The 21,099-nt window shown below is 40.8% G+C and overlaps 1 protein-coding gene and 1 long non-coding RNA gene across 2 annotated transcripts in view; one reads left to right on the forward strand and one right to left on the reverse strand.

The window, feature by feature from the left end:
* The window catches only part of LOC115170861 (thyroid hormone receptor alpha), a 110,619-nt gene extending 96,557 nt beyond the window's left edge, over positions 1 to 14,062 (reverse strand). Inside the window, exon 1 of the mRNA XM_029727196.1 lies at positions 13,730 to 14,062. The gene's annotated coding sequence lies outside the window, so the exon portion shown is untranslated. The remainder of the gene's footprint in view (positions 1 to 13,729) is intronic.
* LOC115170862 (uncharacterized) lies at positions 501 to 21,080 on the forward strand. The gene is made up of 2 exons (XR_003871101.1): positions 501 to 1,364; positions 20,820 to 21,080. It is a non-coding gene; the product is annotated as an uncharacterized LOC115170862 (long non-coding RNA).
* Positions 21,081 to 21,099: the final 19 nt, after the last annotated feature.

The raw sequence follows: 21,099 nt of genomic DNA on the forward strand, positions 1-21,099 counted from the left end.
GCAGAGTTCCTCTGTCCAGTGTCTGTTCTTTTGCCCATCTTAATCTTTTCCTTTTATTGGCCAGTCAGAGATATGGCTTTTTCTTTGCAACTCTGCCTTTGTCGTTTTATTTAGTTTCATTATGATATGGAATATTCTGGCTATTTCAAAAGAACACAACATTTGTTTCTATCCGAGGATCAACTTTAAGGCAAGGGCATCTTTTAAAATTATTTTTATACCTACCTCATGTCCTTATAATATGAATGAGCATATAATCCAATGTTTTTTATCAGTATCAGTCCATCTCTCCCATTTGTCCCCACTTTTAATAAAAAATGTGCATGAGAGATTCACAAGACTTTAAGATTGGAATGTTTCAAAGTGCTGCCCAACCCTGGCTGGAGAGGACACTCCGTTGAAGCCATTGAGGATTGTTGAAACGGTTCAAGTTCAATGTCTAATTTCACAGATAAATGCTTATTATATTGATAGGCAAACACTGACATTAATACAAGGATCGAACAGTATTTTATTTCATATGATAAGTTAAGTTATTCGAAAGTATTGACATTTTACTTTCCCATGATGCCCGAAAGACTGTTCTAGTTTTCAGTCATACTTAAAAGTAAAATAATAATAATAATAAATAATAATAATAATAATCACAAACTAAAGACTATTTTAGTATTTGATTAACTTAAGATTCCCACCAAGACAGGCAGACAAACAGTACAGTATGCTGTACATTGCACAAGAAGAGTATACTGTAGGCTATTTTAAGAGGTTTAACAGAATGAATGCAAATGCATGCTGCTCTCTCTGCGTGGAAAATATATCCTGGTGCATGAAGGCTACACCAACAGATGGGAATGACAGATCGCAAATAAATCCTTCTGGAAGTGCACCGGATACGATGCTTTCGAATGCCGAGGTCACACAACCCTCACTGGAGAGCACAACCATACCCCGGGCCAACGCTCAGATTGTGATCCGAAAAGGTGAAGAACGGCCTGAAAGAGAGAAGCCTGGAGACCCAGGAAGAAACCAACCAAGTTGTGGACTGTGGTACAGATGGCTTCCTGCGCCTATTAGGGGAGAAATGCCTTCTCTGAAGAACAGGAAGATGTTGCAGAAGCGTCGACAAAAGAACAACACGGCACCCCCTGTACCTACATCCCTCTCTGAACTCGGACGAGACATAATTCTGATCTTCACAACTACACGCAACTTGGAGTACCGGTGCGACTCAAAAAGGACCGGTTTGTAGATGGAAACATTTAAGACAACCCCTCCTTTGTTCAACCAGGTGAACACCATTCACAGGTTGCCGGAGCGGGACATGGTTCCAACCGTTTTCATGGTGCTGCCCAATAAGACTAAAGGTATGTATCAACAATTACTATTTACGTCGTTTTATTGAAGTGTTCATTTTCAACAAAGCCAGGAACGTGCAATATCTAACAAGGAGAGCGAAGGTAGGGGGGAAAAAATATTAAAATGATGCACGTTCTGTTAGATGTTATGCACATTTATGGCTTGATAGCAAATATCATCACCATTGAGCTAATGTAGTTCTCGTGGCACGTCGAGTTCACATTAGGTGACAACTCAATCAATTGCAGATGAAAATGAGATGTTGAACTGACATCTGTGCCCAGTGTAATATGGTCAAAGCCACTCACTATACATAAATGGCAACAACAGTTTGTATTTATTCATGTTACCTCAGTACTGTATGTACTGTAAATGTGCAGTGATGCAGAATGAAGTGTCATATTTCTGTAAACAGCACCAAGCGATATGAGCAATGGAGAGAGATGTGAAATGAAGCGGAGTTACAGCCTCACTCTACCAATTGTAGCAGTAGGATCAAGTAACAACCCGCTCATTTCTTGAGAGATGGCTCAACTAGCCAACTGAGTTGTTTCGAATTCCGTCTTGGCAGCTGAGTTAAGAGATGCGTCCTGACAGCAAAACAAAAAAAACGTTTTCCCGATCACAGAAGATGACTAAAAATACTACTTTTAAAAACATCCGTGATCACAAATCATGACTTAACGTTAGACCCATTTGCATTGATGTTATTTTATATTCTCAAACTAAGAGCAGTGCCTAAAATGACGTCCTTCCATACAGGCGTGACATGCTGGAGTGATGCTCCTATGACATTTTTGTTGATCAGTAGGCTATTAGAGAACCTTCAGAAAGTATTCCAACCCCTTGACTTATTCCACATTTTGTTGTGTTAGAGCCTGAATTAAAAATGGATTAAATAGATTTCCCCGCCCCCCCTCATCCATCTACACACAAGATCCCATAATGACAAAGTGAAAACATGTTCAGAAATTTTTAAAAATGTATTGAAAATGAAACAGAAATATCTAATGTACATACAGTACCAGTCAAAAGTTGACACTTACTGATTCAAGGGTTTTTCTTTATTTTTTTTTTAAAGACCAAGTTCATATTATGGCAAGAACAGCTCAAATAAGCAAAGAGAAATGACAGTCCATCATTACTGACTGAATTCACTGAACTTCATGTCTTAAAGTAATGGACTGTCATTTCTCTTTGCTTATTTGAGTTGTTCTTACCATAATATGGACTTGATCTTTCACAAAATAGGGCCATCTTCTGTATCCCACCCCTACCTTGTCACAACACAACTGATTGGCTCAAACGCATTAAGAAGGAAATAAATTCCACAAATTAACTTAACAAAGCACACCTGTTAATTGAAATGCATTCCAGGTGACTACCTCATGAAGCTGTTTGACAGAATGCCAAGAGTGTGCAAAGCTGTCATCAAGGCAAAGGGTGGCTACTTTGAAGAATCTCAAACCTATTTTGATTTGTTTAACCTCTCTGGCGCAGGCGTTCCGCTAACGACCCACCTCAACAACATCCGGTGAAATTGCAGAGCGCCAAATTCAAAATACAGAAATGGGTCATAAAACATTCATAAAAAATACAAGTGTTATACATCATCTTAAAGATTAACTTCTTGTTAATCCAGCCACTTTGTCAGATTTTTAAAAGGCTTTACGGCGAAAGCATACCATGCGATTATCTGAGGACAGCGCTCTGCTTACAAAAGCATACAAACATTTTACAACCAAGTAAAGGAATTACAAAAGTCAGAAACAGCGATAAAATTAATCACTTACCTTTGAAGATCTTCATATGGTTGCAGTCACAAGAGTCCCAGCTACACAAATGTTTGTTTTCTTTGATAAAGTCCCTCTTTATATCCCAAAAACTCAATTTGTTAGCGCGTTTTGTTCAGTAGTCCACTGGTTCAAAGGCGGTCAAAACATGCAGATGAATACATCCTAATAGTACCGGTAAAGTTTGTCGAAACATGTCAAATGATGTTTATAATTAATCCTCAGGTTGTCAATTGTCTGGAGAAATGTCCTCTGGTCTGATGAAACAAAAATAGAACTGTTTGGCCATAATGACCATCGTTATGTTTGGAAGAAAAAGGGGGAGGCTTGCAAGCCGAAGAACACCGTCCCAAACATGAAGCACGGGGGTGGCAGCATCATGTTGTGGGGGTGCTTTGCTGCAGGAAGGACTGGTGCACTTCACAAAATAGATGTCATCATGAGGCAGGAAAATGATGTGGCTATATTGAAGCAACATCTCAAGAAATCAGTCAGGAAGTTAAAGCTTGGTCGCAAATGAGTCTTCCAAATGGACAATGACCCCAAGCATACTTCTAAAGTTGTGGCAAAATGGCTTAAGGACAACAAAATCGAGGTATTGGAGTGGCCATCACAAAGCCCTGACCTCAATCCTATAAAAAAAAAAAAATTGTGGGCAGAACTGAAAAAGCATGTCAGAGCAAGGAGGCCAACAAACCTGACCCAGTTACCCCAGCTCTGTCAGGAGGAATGGGCCAAAATTCACCCAACTTATTGTGGGAAGCTTGTGGAAGGCTACCTGAAACGCTTGACCCAAGTTAAACAATTTAAAGGCAACGCTACCAAATACTAATTGAGTATGTAAACTTCTGACGCACTGGGAATGTGATGAAAGAAATAAAAGCTGAAATAAATAATTCTCTACTATTATTCTGACATTTCACATTGTTAAAATAAAGTGGTGATCCTAACTGACCTAAGGGAATTTTTACTAGGATTAAATGTCGGGAATTGTGAAAAAATGAGTTTAAATGTATTTGGCTAAGGTGTATGTACACTTGACACACACAGAGTTACCAGCCTCAGAAATTGCAGTACAAATAAATGCTTCAGAGTTCCAGTAACAGACACATCTCAACATCAACTGTTCAGAGGAGACTGCGTGAATCAGGCCTTCATGGTCGAATTGCTGCACTACTAATGGACACCAATAAGAAGAAGAGACTTGCTTGGACCAAGAAACACGAGCAATGCACATTAGACCGGTGGAAATCTGTCCTTTGGACTGATGATTGCAAATTTGAGATTTTTGGTTCCAACCGCTGTGTCTTTGCGTCTCACAAAGAAGGTGAACATATGATCTCCGCATGTGTGGTTCCCACAGTGAAGCATGTTGGAGGAGCTGTGATGGTGCTTTGCAGGTGACACTGTCAGTGATTTATTTAGAATTCAAGGCACACTTAACCAGAATGGCTACCACAGCATTCTGCAGCGATAGATACGCCATCCCATCTGCTTTGAGCTTAGTGGGACTATCATTGGCTTTTCAACAGGACAATGACCCAACATACCTCCAGGCTGTGTAAGGGCTATTTGACCAAGAAGGAGAGTGATGGAGTGTTGCATCAGATGACCTGGCCTCCACAATTACCCAACCTCAACCAAATTGAGATGGTTTGGGATGAGTTGGAACGCAGAGTGAAGGAAAAGCAGCCAACAAGTGCTCAGCATATTTGGGAACTCCTTCATGACTGTTGTAAAAGCTTTTCAAGTTAAGCTGGTTGAGAGAATTCCACAAGTGTGCAAAGCTGTCATCAAGACAAAGGGTGGCTACTTTGAATTATCTCAAATATAAAACAGATTTTCTTTTGTTTAACACTTTTGGTTACTTCATGATTCCATGTGTTATTTCATAGTTTTGATGTCTTCACTATTATTCTACAATGTAGAAAAAAGTGAAATAAAGAAAAACCATTGAATGAGTAGGTGTGTCCAACCTTTTGACTGGTACTGTACCTGTCATGTGTGAGGGAGCATGCTGTCGTTTCCCAGGGTCCAACATCTTGTACATTGCCAGAACAGGCTCTTAAATAGAACATAATTCAGGATGGAATGTAGCTTACTGCTGTCATTCTGTGGTAAACATATTTCCACACACAAACGAGCTTGAACACACATCTCAAAACAGTTACCCCTCCTCAACTTTGGGTAGTAAATCTGAGGTAAACGATATTAAAACACCCACATTTTTGGACGAACTCAATGCATAGCCAACGCCTCTGTGCAGAAACTTCAAAAGATCCCTACACATTTAAACAAAACAATAGGCTACAGCTTCAGAATAATAATTTGTCAGCTGCAGGGGCGCCATGAAAAAAAATTGAAAAAAAAAAAAGACTCACCTTATTCCTTGGAACGGAGTCAAGAGTGGCTGTCTGGCTTGCTTGGCTCTTGTGCACATTTTACTGCTATGCATGAAAGCGTTGAGAAAATGTACAGCCCTGCCGCTGACCAATCAGGTGTTAACCCCACCCTAAACAGGAAGTGAAGCCATTACACGGCGACATTAGTGGAGGTTTGCCCCTTCATTAAATCGGTGTCCAGGGACACAGTACTGTTGGTCATGCATCTGCTGATTGGGAATATCCTTTTACCATTAAATCACACCAACATCCACCCAGTCGTCCATCTACTAGGCTATACGCTGCATAGAGATCATTCGAATGATTACGTCTCGTTTGTTCAGCTCGGCTTCAGAAAACGTAACCAGAAAAAAAAAAAAAATAATAAATAAATAAATCAACAATCAAAAAGACCCAAACACGATAAAGATCGTTTGTGTGCGTGACGCCTGATGCATACGTGCACCTCAGAGTTACAGCACAGTGACTGAAGCAAGGCAGAGAGAGCCGAGGGCCTGTTTGTGGGAACAGCTCCAAGAGGAGGCCGATACTAAGTCAGCCATCTGCGACAGACGGGCCCCGCTAATCCTCCACAAGAGAAGTGAGGAGAAGAGCCATGCAGTTACACCACTGAGCACTCTAGCACGGTGACAGCCAGGCTCAGCTGTACCAAGCCCTGCGGAGAACAGAGGCACAGCTACAGATGCCGCTTCTTAAAATGTGATCATCCTGTAGTTTTAGGACGTTTCCTGCACAACAGAAAATGCAAACTTGTAGTTTGTTGAAGGTTATAAAAAGGCTTCTCAAAGTTTGTCATTTCCACTTTAACGTATACGAACTCACAAGTGTGATCATTCTACTGTGGTCCCCTGCAGTGATTAGAAGGTCTAGTTACAATTGACGCAACAGTCAGCGTTTGAGCTGGCCACTTTTTTTTCCTCACAAATGTTGTGCAAAATGTACAAAAGTTATGTCCTCAATGAAAGTCAGCTTATTTTTGGATGCAATGTTCAGACATTCACAGAAGTAGCAACAGCATAACACAATTCTCATCCAAATAGGAAAATGTAGGCTACATTAGTCCTAGCGCTAACGGAGTAGACGGAGCCAACACAAGCAGTCATATTTAGCCTCTCCTCTCCCTCATCCTCCCTACTCCCTCTCCAAACAGTATGTTGCTAGCATGCAAAAGCAGTCATCAATCTCAGGGAAGAAAGATGTCCAATTCCAATTATGACGTTGGCAAGTTATATTCAATACTGTGTGTGTGTGTGGTTTCTGAAAGTACAGAATAAAGAGGATTTATTAGTCATTAGAATAAAAATCAGGATATAGCAATAATACAATGAAGTAACATCACTGAAGAGCTCCACAAGGGGGTAGGGCAGACCTATGCTAAACAAGCTAAATTAATACACAGGCCAATGCAATGGTCATGATAAGGCCAGGGCAGCTTCAAAAGGATACGGCACAAGCTATGACGCCATTAGCATCGTTTTACAGCACTAATAGAAAATGTAACTACATAAGCACAATTGAGCATAACACCATTATGAAAATCAGTACCTCGCGTGTCCACGGTTATAAAGGAATACACACAGAATACATTATGCCCCGTACATAAATATGGGGGGCTTCAATGGGAAAAAGACATAACACGATATACATAAGCTCTATTACGATAAAGGTAATAAGGCACTTGCTTTAATAAGAACGCACACAGTAAATATTAGTAAGGAAAACAACAATGAAGACAATGCAGGCACCAGCCGGAAAATGCGTCTGGGGGGAAAAGTTCGGCCAGGTTCTGTCCTAACTGGAGATGTGCAAATGTCTGCATACGTGGCCTGAGGAAACACTGGGGAGTGCTTGAGCTCTCATCGAAGCGAGAAGTTTGCCCGGCTCATCTAGCTATTCCTTGCCTTACATTAGCGTAACGTGCCTCAAACGTAAATTGTCCGCCACAGTGAAATAGGCTACTTCGATGTGAATTAGTGAGGCGGAATGCACCTAACTTCAAACGGTTGTTCGAAAAATCATAAAATTGACAAGTTGATACATAATCTATAGACAATTAGGAGGCAGTGCCTTGATTTGAGGGCAGCGCAGGTTAACGAATCCCTGAGCTGACAAGGTAAAAATCTGTCATTCTGCCCCTGAACAACCCACTGTTCCTAGGCCGTCATCGTAAATAAGAATCTGTTCTTAACTGACTTGCCTAGTTAAATAAAAATAAATAAACTGTCCTGTTGCGTAACAATACATTTTGGAACAGTGAGCGAATTCTGACATCACTCGCATAAGAAAACTCAAGTGGGGAATTTGGTCAAGATGCCCAAAAAGTTACATATTGCAGCTTTAAGTAACATCAAACCAAAAATAGAGGTGATTTGGACATTTTTTTTTCACATGCTTACATCACTTCCATTGATTTTTAGCTAGAGGTGGCTAAAGTTAGCTGAAGTTTGTAATGACTGTTTAAAGAGAACCGAACTATGGATTTCAGTTTCCCCTGGCCCACAGACTACTTTCAGAGTGAGGAACCATCTAACATCAAGTTGTAAAATAGTGAACTACTCCTTTAACTCTGATGACCTGGCTTGAATCTATATAAGCTGGGCAAGCCGAGGAGAGCGGGGAAAACAGGGTTTACCCAATCAAGAGATTTCCTCCACTCAAATGACTCTCCATGCAAAACAACAGATTTGGGATCAGTTGTCCCTGTGTTCACCCTGTTCATGAAAAGCTGGACAGCATTGGATCTGTGTAAGCATGATGATGAGAATTTTTTTTCACCATGCTTCTTTCGCCAGCCATTCAATTTTAACTCCATGAGGAGGAGTGGAGCGATCAAGTGTATCCTTCAGGGGAGAAAGAGAGCTAGGGAATTGGCCCTCAGCTCCTATAGCACTGCTAGTGGTGGAGCGGCTGACCGCGTCTTTTAATGTCTTCCCCGGGCAGACAGGCCACTTTCTCATGTGGGCCACGCCTGACGGCTCTCCCTGATAGGCCCAGCAGAGTGGAGCTTGTTAAGTCCTACGTCCCATCACAACACTGATGTGGGGGTTTCCCGTTTGCCTGCCTTGGCTTTCCCTCAAAACAATGCCAGTCCTCAGAGTTATTAGTGATCCAGCCTTAAAAGGACAGTTCTGGATTTTGGCAATGAAGACCTGTATATAATTACCCAGAGTCAGACAGACGTGTGGATACCATTTTTAAGTATCCACGTCCAGTATGAAGTAAGTTAAGAGGTAGTTTCACAAGGAAATGCTAACTAGCGCTAACGCAATAACCAGAAGTCTACAGGAACACCTAGCATACTAGAACTTTGGCAGAGGCTTGTGTTTGCAATCATGTCTGGAAGTCAAGGTCTAAAAATGGGGCATTGCCTTTAAAACAGCCAGAAAGGCTTATTTAAGATCACCATGGTAACAGATTTGAAATAGGTTAATGTCCCTGTTTAGGGTCTGGTTTATATGATGATTTAACTGTCAATCGCTCCCAAATGGACGACTATGAGTAGAAGAAAAAAAGTGATTTAAAAATAGATTTGAAACCAATACCATTTATAACATAGGCACTACACTCTATATGAAGACATTCCCGTTTATTACACCTTGTTCCCTGTCTATAGCGGCTATACCATGCATATAAACTGAGAAGGGTGTAATTATGGCCTACAATTTCGGGTGTTCCTGCATGTGGGCAATTTATACTTCTAATTGGTCCATTTTTAAGCAAGGGACTCCAGTACACAGGTGGGAGGCAGGGCACTCCAGTATAGTAGGTGGTGGTAATGCACTATAGCGTTGGATGCCAACCGCCAATAAACCCCACAGAAGAAGATGAGGCGGGGGTGACAACGGTAGCTAGCTGGCTAGAATACCAGTAGACAGTGTCTTTATCCCCTGCCTGTTGGGCACTGCTTTCCCGCAATTCTGTTAACGACAGCGAGAGCAGGTGTTTGGCAGGCGGGAGCAAAAAACACTATGTTAGCTAGCTAGCTAGGACTCCGGTACACAGCAGGCGGGATAGGTAGCTAGCTAGGACAGTGTCCTCCTTCCCAAAAAACTCTATTATTTCCCTTTTGTCACACATTTTAACCGCATAGACAGTCAGGGGAAATCCAAAATATCAAAACTGTCACACAAGCATGAAGATGGCATGCTCGAGGGGTGGGGCATTCATGCAGGAACCAATGGGATGTTTGAGGGGCGGGGGGGGGGGGGGGGGGGGGGGGGGGGCGTTCCGAATTGTGGCCCTCAATCTCACACTATTGTATAAGTATTTTTTATTTTTTTTTCTCTGTTGATGAACTGCCATGCGCGACATATCGGGCTAAATTTATGCATTGGTGGTGCAGTGTTGACCTGAGAAGAAAGGGTTAACCTGCTGCCTTGTGGCTTCTGATATAACTGGTGCAATGAATTCAGACTATTGGGACAACAACTGAACTCATTCATTTCCCACTGGTAAGCCCAATAAAAACAATAACTCATTCATTTAAATAATAGGATACTCATTCAAAGTTATATTCTTTCAATTCAGAAAGAAAATAGTTTCTTTTTTTATACTATAAAGTAGAGGTCGACCGATTAATCGGAATGGACGATTAATTAGGGCCGATTTCAAGTTCTCATAACAATAGGCAATCGATATTTTTGGACACCGATTGTTGCCGATTTTTTTATTTAACACCTTTATTTAACTAGGCAAGTCAGTTAAGAACACATTCTTATTTTCAATGACGGCAGAACGACAGATTTTTACCTCGTCAGCTCGGGGATTCGTTTTTGCAACCTTCCGGTTACTAGTCCAACGCTCTAACCACCTGTCTTACATTGCACTCCACGAGGAGCCTGCGTAGCAGGCTAACTACGTGTTACGCGAGGGCAGCAAGAAGCCAAGGTAAGTTGCTTGCTAGCATTAAAGTTATCTTATAAAAAACAATCAATCTTAACATAATCACTAGTTAACTACACATGGCTGATGATATTACTAGTTTATCTAGCGTGTCCTGCGTTGCATATAATCGATGCGGTGCCTGTTAATTTCTCATCGAATCACAGCCTACTTCGCCAAACGGGTGCTGATTTAACAAGCGCATTCGCGAAGAAAGCACTGTCGTTGCACCAATGTGTACCTAACCATAAACATCAATGCCTTTCTTTAAAATCAATTCATAAGTATATATTTTTAAACCTGCATATTTAGTTAATATTGCCTGCTAACATAAATTTCTTATAACTAGGGAAATTGTGTCACTTCTCTTGCGTCCCGTGCAAGCAGTCAGGGTATATGCAGCAGTTTGGGCCGCCTAGCTCGTTGCGAATTGTGTGAAGTCCAGTTATTCCTAACAAAGACCGTAATTAATTTGCAAGATTTGTACATAATTATGACATAACATTAAAGGTGGTACAATGTAAAAGCAATATTTAGACTTAGGGATGCCATCCGTTAGATAAAATACAGAACGGTTCCGTATTTCACTGAAAGAATAAACGTTTTGCTTTCGAAATGATAGTTTCCGGATTCGACCATATTAATGACCAAAGGCTCGTATTTCTGTGTGTTATTATGTTATAATTAAGTCTATGATTTGATATTTGATAGAGCAGTCTGACTGCGCGATGGTAGGCAGCAGCAGGCTCATAAGCATTCATTCAAACAGCAGTTTCGTGTGTTTGCCAGCAGCTCTTCGCTGTGCTTCAAGCATTGAGCTGTTTATGACTTCAAGCCTATCAACTCCCGAGATTAGGCTGGTGTAACCGATGTGAAATGGCTAGCTAGTTAGCGGGGTGCGCGCTAATAGCGTTTCATACGTCACTCGCTCTGAGACTTGGAGTAGTTGCTCCCCTTGCTCTGCAAGAGCCGCGGCTTTTGTGGAGCGATGGGTAACGATGCTTCGAGGGTGGCTGTTGTCGATGTGTTCTTGGTTCGAGCCCAGGTAGGAGCGAGGAGAGGGACGGAAGCTATACTGTTACACTGGCAATACTAAAGTGCCTATAAGACATCCAATAGTCAAAGGTATATGAAATACAAATGGTATAGAGAGAAATAGTCCTATAATAACTACAACCTAAAACTTCTTACCTGGGAATATTGAAGACTCATGTTAAAAGGAACCAACAGGAATTTAAACATTAGCTTTTTTACATGGCACATATTGCACTTTTACTTTCTTCTCCAACACTTTGTTTTTGCATTATTTAAACCAAATTGAACATGTTTCATTATTTATGAGGCTAAATTGATTATTATATTAAGTTAAAATAAGTGTTCATTCAGTATTGTTGTAATTGTCATTACTACAAATAAAAAAATGTTTTTTAAAACTTTAGTCGTCCGATTAATCGGTACCGGCTTTTTCGGTCCTCCAATAATCGGTATCGGGAAAATCATAATCGGTCGACCTCTACTATAAAGAGCAAGATAACATTTTATCAGAAACATCTTTTTTAATGATAGTAGACCTATATAGGCTACATGGAAAAAAGTTCCAATGGACATTAATTTCTTAGATGTTTTATAAGCTGTACAAACTATAACCCTACCAGGTGAATTACAGCCTTACTTATCGGCAGTGTAATTTATCTTTGAACAGTGTTCATGCAGATCTACAACAGTGGGCTGGCTATTCAGTGTTTGGGGAACTAGCAAATAACCAGTGGCGGTCGGTGCCATTTAAGATGTAGGAGGAGGATGTATTTTTTTAATGAGCATGGCCTTACTTCTATTACAGCATATTGGATGACTGTCATTCATTTTCCATTCACTCAGCTCAATGTAACATCGATAGGTTTAGGCTACTGCATGATATTCGAATTTTCCCTGTACCCATCATGGGATTGCTACAACCTAGTCCATGAATTAAAGTTTACAACGTTAGTCAAACACAGTTCACTTTCATAGCAGCCATGTAAAAACAGCATGATCACTTTGCGCCTTGTATATACATATAATTCCTTCTGGCAACGATCTACATGCTCTCCTCCTCTCATATTTTCCCTTCACTTGTGGACTTCAGTGCAAAACACATCAGCTGTCTGTGACCAGGCGGAAAAAAAACCTTTCCAAGCCAAACTATCATGACTGCTAACCGCTAGGCACAGCCTACATCGTGGTCACCTCATAGTCAATATATCTACTGAAACTAACGCTAGTAAACCCGCTACAATCATGCAGTATAGTGTACAGTTAGGGCAGGCCCCGGTGGCAATTTTTTTTTTATTAAACCAAAAGCTTACCTTGACTTGGAAGAGTTCTAGTGTTGGATAGACATAGCCAGCTAGCTAACATAACATCCCTCTTTTAAAATGTTCCAATATTTATGAAATTCACTGAGGACAGTCCACCCACTACTCTGAGGAGCCTTCACTGAAGGGAACCATATGACAATCAACGTGGCTAAATTAACTTATAAATGTAGGCTAGAGAGAGATTTAGGCTAACTTAGGCTATAAGCCTATAATTCCACATAGGCCTTTTTGTAGGCTTCTAGTTACGCTAATAATAGACACAAGTGAATAATATAAAATGTTATTTGTTGGGGGGGGCAGTTGATGTAGGCTAACATTGTTCTTCCATGAGTACCTGGGCTTTTCACGTTCAGAACAACCCGGCTGTTGTGAACGTGAAAAACTTTTTTTTTTTTTTTTATGTAGTTCTACCCTTGAGCTGTTCTTGTCTATTAAATGTTCTGTAATATGTCATGTTTCATGTGGACCCCAGGAAGAGTAGCTGCTGCTTTTGCAACAGCTAAATGGGGATCCAAATAAAATACCAAAGACCAAAAGCTACGGATGTCATTCCAAAGGAATGTTTACTTTGACCGCGCAAACCAGAAACACATTTCACTGGGAAGACATTAATACGAAAAGTACTGCATCAAAAATAACTAGGCTTCTAAAGCTCTCGTTACGGCTATGGCAAGATCACACGCCCACTGTGACACAACAGTATCACAATGTTACAGTAGCTACGCAAGTTGCATTGCTACCAAGTGATTAAGAGCTCAATTCGCATGGCTACAAAACGAGGCCAAACTGTGTTAGCAAAGTGTTGCCTCGCATTCCAGATTATGTCTGACCGCACAGACTGACCTTGCTGCTAAGAATTGGGGTAGTAGTAATAGTAACGAACGGACACCATTCGTATGGGCTTTACAGCGCGAGTTGACATGAGGACAGCAGCACTCACCTTGCCGCAGACGAATAGGTGCCTTCTCGGTGACAGTCACGGACGGATACAAGTGTCAAATCCAACCAGTTTCCCCGGCTACCGGTGGTAGTCGTACGATAGCTCACCGTTAGGAATTTAACGCACAGCGCAGTTTAGAACTTATCAGACGTCAAACGTTAACCAGCCATCTGTAAACATGCTGCGTTGAGCAGACTATTTCAGAAACGGAGTAAATGAGCACTTAATACTCGAGTTTTCCCACTCGGGAAATATTATAGCAACGTTCCACTGCCACGACTGGGAAATGTAACAGACAGCGATACTACACAGGTCCCTCCCCTTTAAAGTATGGGTGCGTGCAGTGTGCAGCCAAGAGAGTTGTATCGAAATGTCTACTGCTCTCTATAGGGCAATGTTAAAGCTGCAGTTCAACCCTATAGCTGTAGCTCAACCCGACAGAACAGGGTTTTCCCAAACTCGGTTCTGCCCCCCGGGTACACGTTTTGGTTTTTGCCCTAGCGCTACACAGCTAATTAAAATAATCAAAGTTTGGCGATGAGTTGGCTATTTGAAATGTGCATCCAGGGGGGCCCTAGGACAGAGTTCGGGAAACCCCGCAGCCGTTTTATCTCAAAATCCAATAATTTCCGAGTAACAATTAAGTACATTACTGTAAAACATTTTTTTATTAAACTAGTCAACAAGAAACAAAAATAGCTTCTTAGCAAAGAGCAATTTTTCAAGAAAGAATTTTGCTAGGACTGTCTTGGGAGTGGTCTGAGTGGGGAGGGGGAAATTGAAACTAATTAGCTGTTATTGGCTGAGAGATTTGGATCTCTCTTTCTTATTGGAGTATTAACTAATTCATTGCCTGGTGATGTCACCAGGGTGGGCCAAAACTCCATCCCACCAAAACAGGCTTCAATTTCAGGTGGACTTTCCAAACAGCTCTTACACTAAAAGGGTATTATCATAATTTTCACAATTGTGGACGTTTTTGACTGCCTTTAAACAATAGTGTGACAGGGTAGGAAATAAAAAGTTGGTCAGTGTTTCTAAAGGGATCTTTATTAGTGGGGCACATTTAAAATGGCATAAAATCATGCCCTTACGGTGTACACCTCTCCAGATGAGTGCTTTGTCCCTCGAGGTCACGTGTAGGCTAAACTGTGCTGTGAAAGTTTGGGGTGTTTATTTGTGTCAGTACTTTGTTTAAATTTGACAATATCCAAATGTTTGTTTAATCTCAATTACGGGTATTGGGAAGAGATTACCTTCACACAAACATTTGGGACAATGTATATTGTGCAGTACAATAATTTAAACATTGTAGCAACCGTAGGCAGGTTGTTGACAATGCGGTTTTTAAAGGCAATTTCCAATTGAGCCGACATATGCAGCATGAATGAGACCTCCCTGCGAACGAGGGAACATTGCCTTTAAAAGCTGCATTGTCGACAACATGCTGTCGGATTGAATCCCGGCCTAGGTCTTGACTTCAACTGTATCCTCTCTTACAAGTTGTCAACGTTGCTGAATGTGGAACTCATTGGAATGTATGGGTCTTGTTGTGTAGTATGTAGTGAGAGAACTATGAAACATCGAAGAACCTATCACAAATACCCAGTTATTACACAAACAAATGCCTATAGCATGATTTAATCTACTTACTGCCCAGCTGGAAGGTATGTTCTGAGACCTGGTAGCTGGCAGCAATTACAGCTGAGAGTCTTTCTGGGTAAGTCTCTAAGAGCTTTCCACACCTGCATTGTACAACATTTGCCCATTATTCTTTTCAAAATTCTTCAAGCTCGGTCAAATTGGGTTGTTGATCATTGTTAGACAACCATTTTCAGGCCTTGCCTCAGATTTTCAAGCAGATTTAAGTCAAAACTGTAACTCGGTCACTCAGGAAAATTCACTGGTTTCTTTGTAAGCAACTCCAGCGTAGATTTGGCCATGTGTTTAGGTTATGTCCTGCTGAAAGGTGAAATCCTCTCCCAGTGTCTGGTGGAAAGCAGACTGAACCAGGTTTTCCTCTAAGGTTTTACCTGTGCTTAGCTTTATTCAGTAAATGTTTTATCCTGAAAAACTCCCTAGTCCTTAATGTTAACAAGCATACCCATAACATTATGCAGCTTGAAAATATGGAGAGTGGTACTCGGTGTTCTATTGGATTTTCCCTAAACATAACACTTTATTTAGGACATAAAGTTAATTTCATTGCCACATTGTTTTACAGTATTACTTTAGTGTCTTGTTGCAAACAGGACACATGTTTTGAAATATTTGTATTCTGTACAGGCTTCCATCTTTTCACTCTGTCATTCAGGTTAGTATTGTGGAGTAACTACAATATTGTTGAGCCATCAGTTTTCTCTTATCAATGCCATTAAACCCTGTAACTGTTTTAAAGTCACCATTGGCCTCATGGTGAAATTCCTGAGTGGTTTCCTTCCTCTCCGGCAACTGAGTACGGAAGGACACCTGTATGTTTGTAGTGACTGGGTGTATTGTTACACCATCCAAAGTGTAATTTATAACTTCACCATGCTCAAAAGGATAAACAATGTTTGTTTTTTCTTACCCTTCTACCAATAGATGACTTGTTAAACACTATTATTGTGCACAGTTTTATTCTATCCAATTTATTATGTGACTTGTTAAGAAACAAAATTACTCCTGAACTTATTTAGGTTTGCCATAATAAAGGTATTGAATACTTATTGACTCAAGCTTTTAATTTTTTATTAATTTGTAAAAGAAAAAAAACAACAACAAAAAACAAACATAATTCCACTTTGACATTATGGGGTATTTTGTGTAGGTCAGTGACACAAAATCTCAATTTAATCAATTTTAAATTCAGGCTGTAACACAACAAAATGTGGAAAAAGTCAAGAGGTGTGAATACTTTGTGAAGGCACTGTAAGAATATTTTGAAGATAAATACACAACGCAGAGGACGAGAGGTCAATAGAGTACTAACGATCAATGGAAATAGTGTTTTTTCTGTAATAGAGAATTATTGATCAATGGGTCAGAGACATGCGAGGAATTTCAGTCCAGGACTCATAGCTACATGGCAAGTTCTCCTTGGTTCAAATTGTTTATACATTGAACCTGAAATAGGATACTTGTTATTTGGCCATTGGCCATTGGGTCTGTGTTATTGAAGAGTGACATCAACTGCTAACACTTGGTGCCGTGACCCGGATGAATTGGTCGTGAACAACAACAAGAAAACTCATCAACTGTGTGTTGATCCAGAATAAAGAGAGAAGGCTGAGCGCAACCCACTTCGGGAGTCAACTCTTACTCTCCTGATTGATGGCATAAGTGCTGAGTGAGTCTAGACCAATATCATTTAAAAAGAAGCAAATCAGGTTAAAATGAGTGCGTGCAATGAGTGATACATATCTGTGATGTATAAGGTTCAAGTCCTTTGTTCTGTTATAAGGTTCAAGTCCTTTGTTCAGTTTGTTAAATCTCTATTATAGGGGTTCAAGTCCTCTATTAAAAGGTTAGAGTCATTTTTGTGAAACCTTCTTGTTGCATAGAAGTGAGTTGCTAGATGAGTAGCAATTTTTACACGTGTGGGTAATGTAAGCTTTCAACAAGCTTTTGAAGTGAACACAAGTTTTATGGGTAACCATAAACCATATCTAACAAAACAGAAACAATTTGTGTTCTATAGATAGGAGGTTTGAGTCCTCAAGGGGTTGTCTTTTGGGGTTAAATAAATATATAAACCTATAGATATATATTATACAACTTTTTAAGTTAATGTAATGCCATTGTTAAGTGAGAAAACCATTCTGGAGAAGGGCGTAACAGCTCCTCCGGATGTGAGCATGAAAGAGATTTTAAATTCACTGTCTAGTGATATAAAGAACCATTTCAAAGTAGAGAAGTGTAGGCAAGAGATAAAGAAACATTCCATCATTGCTGACAAAAAATGGAATATGGAAACTGTCTGATATACAAAAAGCTTGGGGAAAATTACAGAGAACATCTAACTCGTTGACAAAAACAAGACGGTCTTTAACGGTATTAGCAGAAGTAAGGAAGAGGGATGAGAAATTCTGTCTTGATAACCTTGATAGGACATTGCAGTGAGATAAAGATAGTTTGAAAGATCTTGGTGAACAGATAACCTTGAAAGGTGAAATTCAACAATTACAGGAGGCAAGGGTGGCAGACTCGACCCTCACCTGTGGACCCTTTGTTCCCCCAATCTACCTTCAGGCTGAGTTGCGCAAGATGATCGGGTTTCAACCATCTGGTCAGCACTGCCTGGCTTTGAGTCAACAGATACTGATAGCAGTGATGAATGATGTCTTAGGCCAACCAGAACACAGGTTGTAAAAGGAAGTAAAGACAAACCTCCAGTGACAGTAATCGCACATAAATCAGCATCTCCAAAACAGTAAGATGAATGGTCAAAAATGTTCAAACATCCACGAGAAGTGGGTATGAAAACATGAGACCATTTGAAGCGTTATAAGAAACTCTACAATCTACATCCTTATGATGGATTCCAGTTATTAGCCTTTGTTTTTAACAACCGTGAAGATGGTGTACTTGAAGAAAAGGTTTATAGAGCTGTGGGGGGTGAAGAGCAAGATGTGGCCGATGGATGGAGAGCCATACATGTTTTCCTTAATTAGGGATAGGGTCTAGTTGCCTGAATTTCCGCCTGACTGATGTGCCCAAAGTAAACTGACTGTTACTCAGGCCCAGAAGCCAGGATATGCATATACTTGGTAGCATTGGATGGAAAACACTTTGAAGTTTCTAAAACTGTTAAAATGATATCTGAGACTATAACAACATTGATATGGCAGGCGAAAATCCAAAGAAAATCCTAACATACATATTTTATGGGGGGTCCCAGGCTCTAATATGGAAACCTATTGTTTCTATGTAAATCCGTCTCCCAGATTGCAATTCCTATGGCCTCCACTAGATGTCAACAGTCTTTATTCAAGGTTCAGAATTCAAGAATTCATGTTCACGAATGTTTAATATTTATTTGAATTGCGCGCCCTCCAATTTTTTCTGGTGTCCCGCTAACGGGACGCCTATCCCTAGGGTTTGACCAATGCAACCACCAACTGGGGAGAGATAACCAAGTGTGTTCAAAAACCTGAAAGAACCGTTTGTTGAATTTGAAGAAAGGTTTAGAGCAGAGGTGGTTAGACACAGTCGGCTACCCGACGTGGAAGATGAAGATGCACTCAATTCCTACAGAAATGGGGCAATCCCTCATCAGCTGATGCAATCCGTATATGATGATTTGCGAAAAACTTTTGTTTCCACAACTAATGACTGGCAAAGACAAAACTATGGCGACATCATCGACAGGTTGTCACGACTGGACAGAGACATCAATCAACGTAATAAACTCGCTGTTATCAGAGTTGTGCAGGTTCCGAGTGAAACCAATAACATTATTCGTTCAGCAGAAGAGAAACCTGGTGTATGTCATTATTGCGCGATTTCTGTTCACTGGCAACGAGAATGGCCGGAAAAAAGAAAACATGTTCTTATGAGGAATGGCCAGGAGAAGCAGGGTCCATCTCAGGGGAAATGGAATCAAGACAACAGCCCCAACTGTCGTTGCTGATGCAGAAATTTGCTAGATGCTGTGGAGGGAAACTAATAGACTCCCTTTTCCGTCCCATCTCAGCTGGTGTACATATGAAATAGGATGGTATATACGTGAACATGATAGTTAACAACTTTGCAGTAGATTTTCTAGTAGATACCGGTGCTGAAGTCACTGTATTCCCCATATCTTAAGCAAAACACATATGTCCTCTACACGGGCAAGAAGATGAGAGCAACAGGAGTGGGGGGGGGGGACAGAGACAGATATGAAACAGACCAAATCATTATCAATTCCTATTGGTCCAATGAAGATTGATGCAGGGGTGTGGATAGGCTCATTTGAACAACCTATTTTAGGCCTTGATGTTATCATGCAACTCGACTCTACACTGAACATTTCTGAAGGGAAGGTGACGTGGCAAATTAGACAACTCCAGGGATCTACAGTTCAGAACCATGCTATTTGGAATGCGAAGAAAAATGAGTGTGGATCTTTGGATATGGAACCAGTGTGCTTGACAGGTGCTGCCCCACCTCGCACAAAACAACGTCCCATTAGCAAGGAAGCTATGGACGCTACTGAAAGTAGTGATTAAAGATTCTGCCGATATGTTGTTCATACTCTTTTGACAATGAATCGAGCTGCACAGGTTACAGCTGCTCGTTGGAACAAATGGTCAGCTGTGTTGGAGGCTCCTAACATCATGCATCATGGCACGCCATGTAATCCAGCTACTCTGATGCTTCCTCCAGATACCACATTACTTGAACACGACTGTTGTGAGCTGGTTTTGGATCGGCTCTCTGATGGGTTTACTAAGAGTCATCCGTTGGAAAACCCTGAGTTTATCTCATACACAGACGGTTCAAGCATTGTGGAGGGGGGTGTGAGGAAGGCAGGACGGGCAGTTACTACAATCGACAATGTGATAGTGACAGGCACGTTAGATTTGAGAAAAGCAGACATTCACTTGATGAGTGACACAATGCTTAACTATTGCATACAACTCTCTAATGCAGTAGGGAAAGCAGAAAGGCAAGTAAAAGAGGCGTGGGGAATAACTCTCGAGGGGAGACATGATGTAGTGCCAGGACAGTGGGTGATGGTTAAAAAAAAAATGTAACAGACACATTAGGGCCAAAACAGGAAGGTCCTTATCAAGTTTTGCTCATAACGAGGTCAGCAGTAAAGGTCCAAGGAAAATCACGATAGATACATGTCACTCATTGTAAGGTTGTCCATTTTGATGACAAAGCAGAGCCTAGAGCATAAAGAACTGATTGATAAGCAATCGGGGGCCAGTCTCGGGTGAAGAGGCATAGAAAGATGATCGGAAGCTTCTATGTTGTACATTTCAGTTATCATGTTAGGGATATCTAGGTGAAATGTCCAACGTTTTCCTGAAAATTGGGACATTGGGAAATTTATGTGAAATGTCAATTTCTCTTGAAACCAGGACATGTTACTTTCACTTTTTTGTTTCCTTCGTTACAGGTTGTGAGAATCTACCTTCTGAATCTGAAGCAATATCCCTTGATCCAAGGACTGTACTTGAAATGATACAAAATCACCGGTGAAGTGTTCATTAGAGCAGTCCTTAATCAACCAGTGGAACAGAAGAAGAATTCCTCACTACAGGCAGACTGTCAGAACCACTGGAGAGAATCACAGAGGACAGGGAAGAAATGACCATTTACCATCTACTTCCAAGCGTTGATTTGTCCTCTTTGAATAAACCTATTTTCCTCCCCCTGACTTGCATTGGGGTCTGCGT

The sequence above is a fragment of the Salmo trutta genome, chromosome 32 (genome assembly GCF_901001165.1).
Source record: "Salmo trutta chromosome 32, fSalTru1.1, whole genome shotgun sequence".
NCBI classification, from domain to species: Eukaryota; Metazoa; Chordata; class Actinopteri; order Salmoniformes; family Salmonidae; genus Salmo; species Salmo trutta.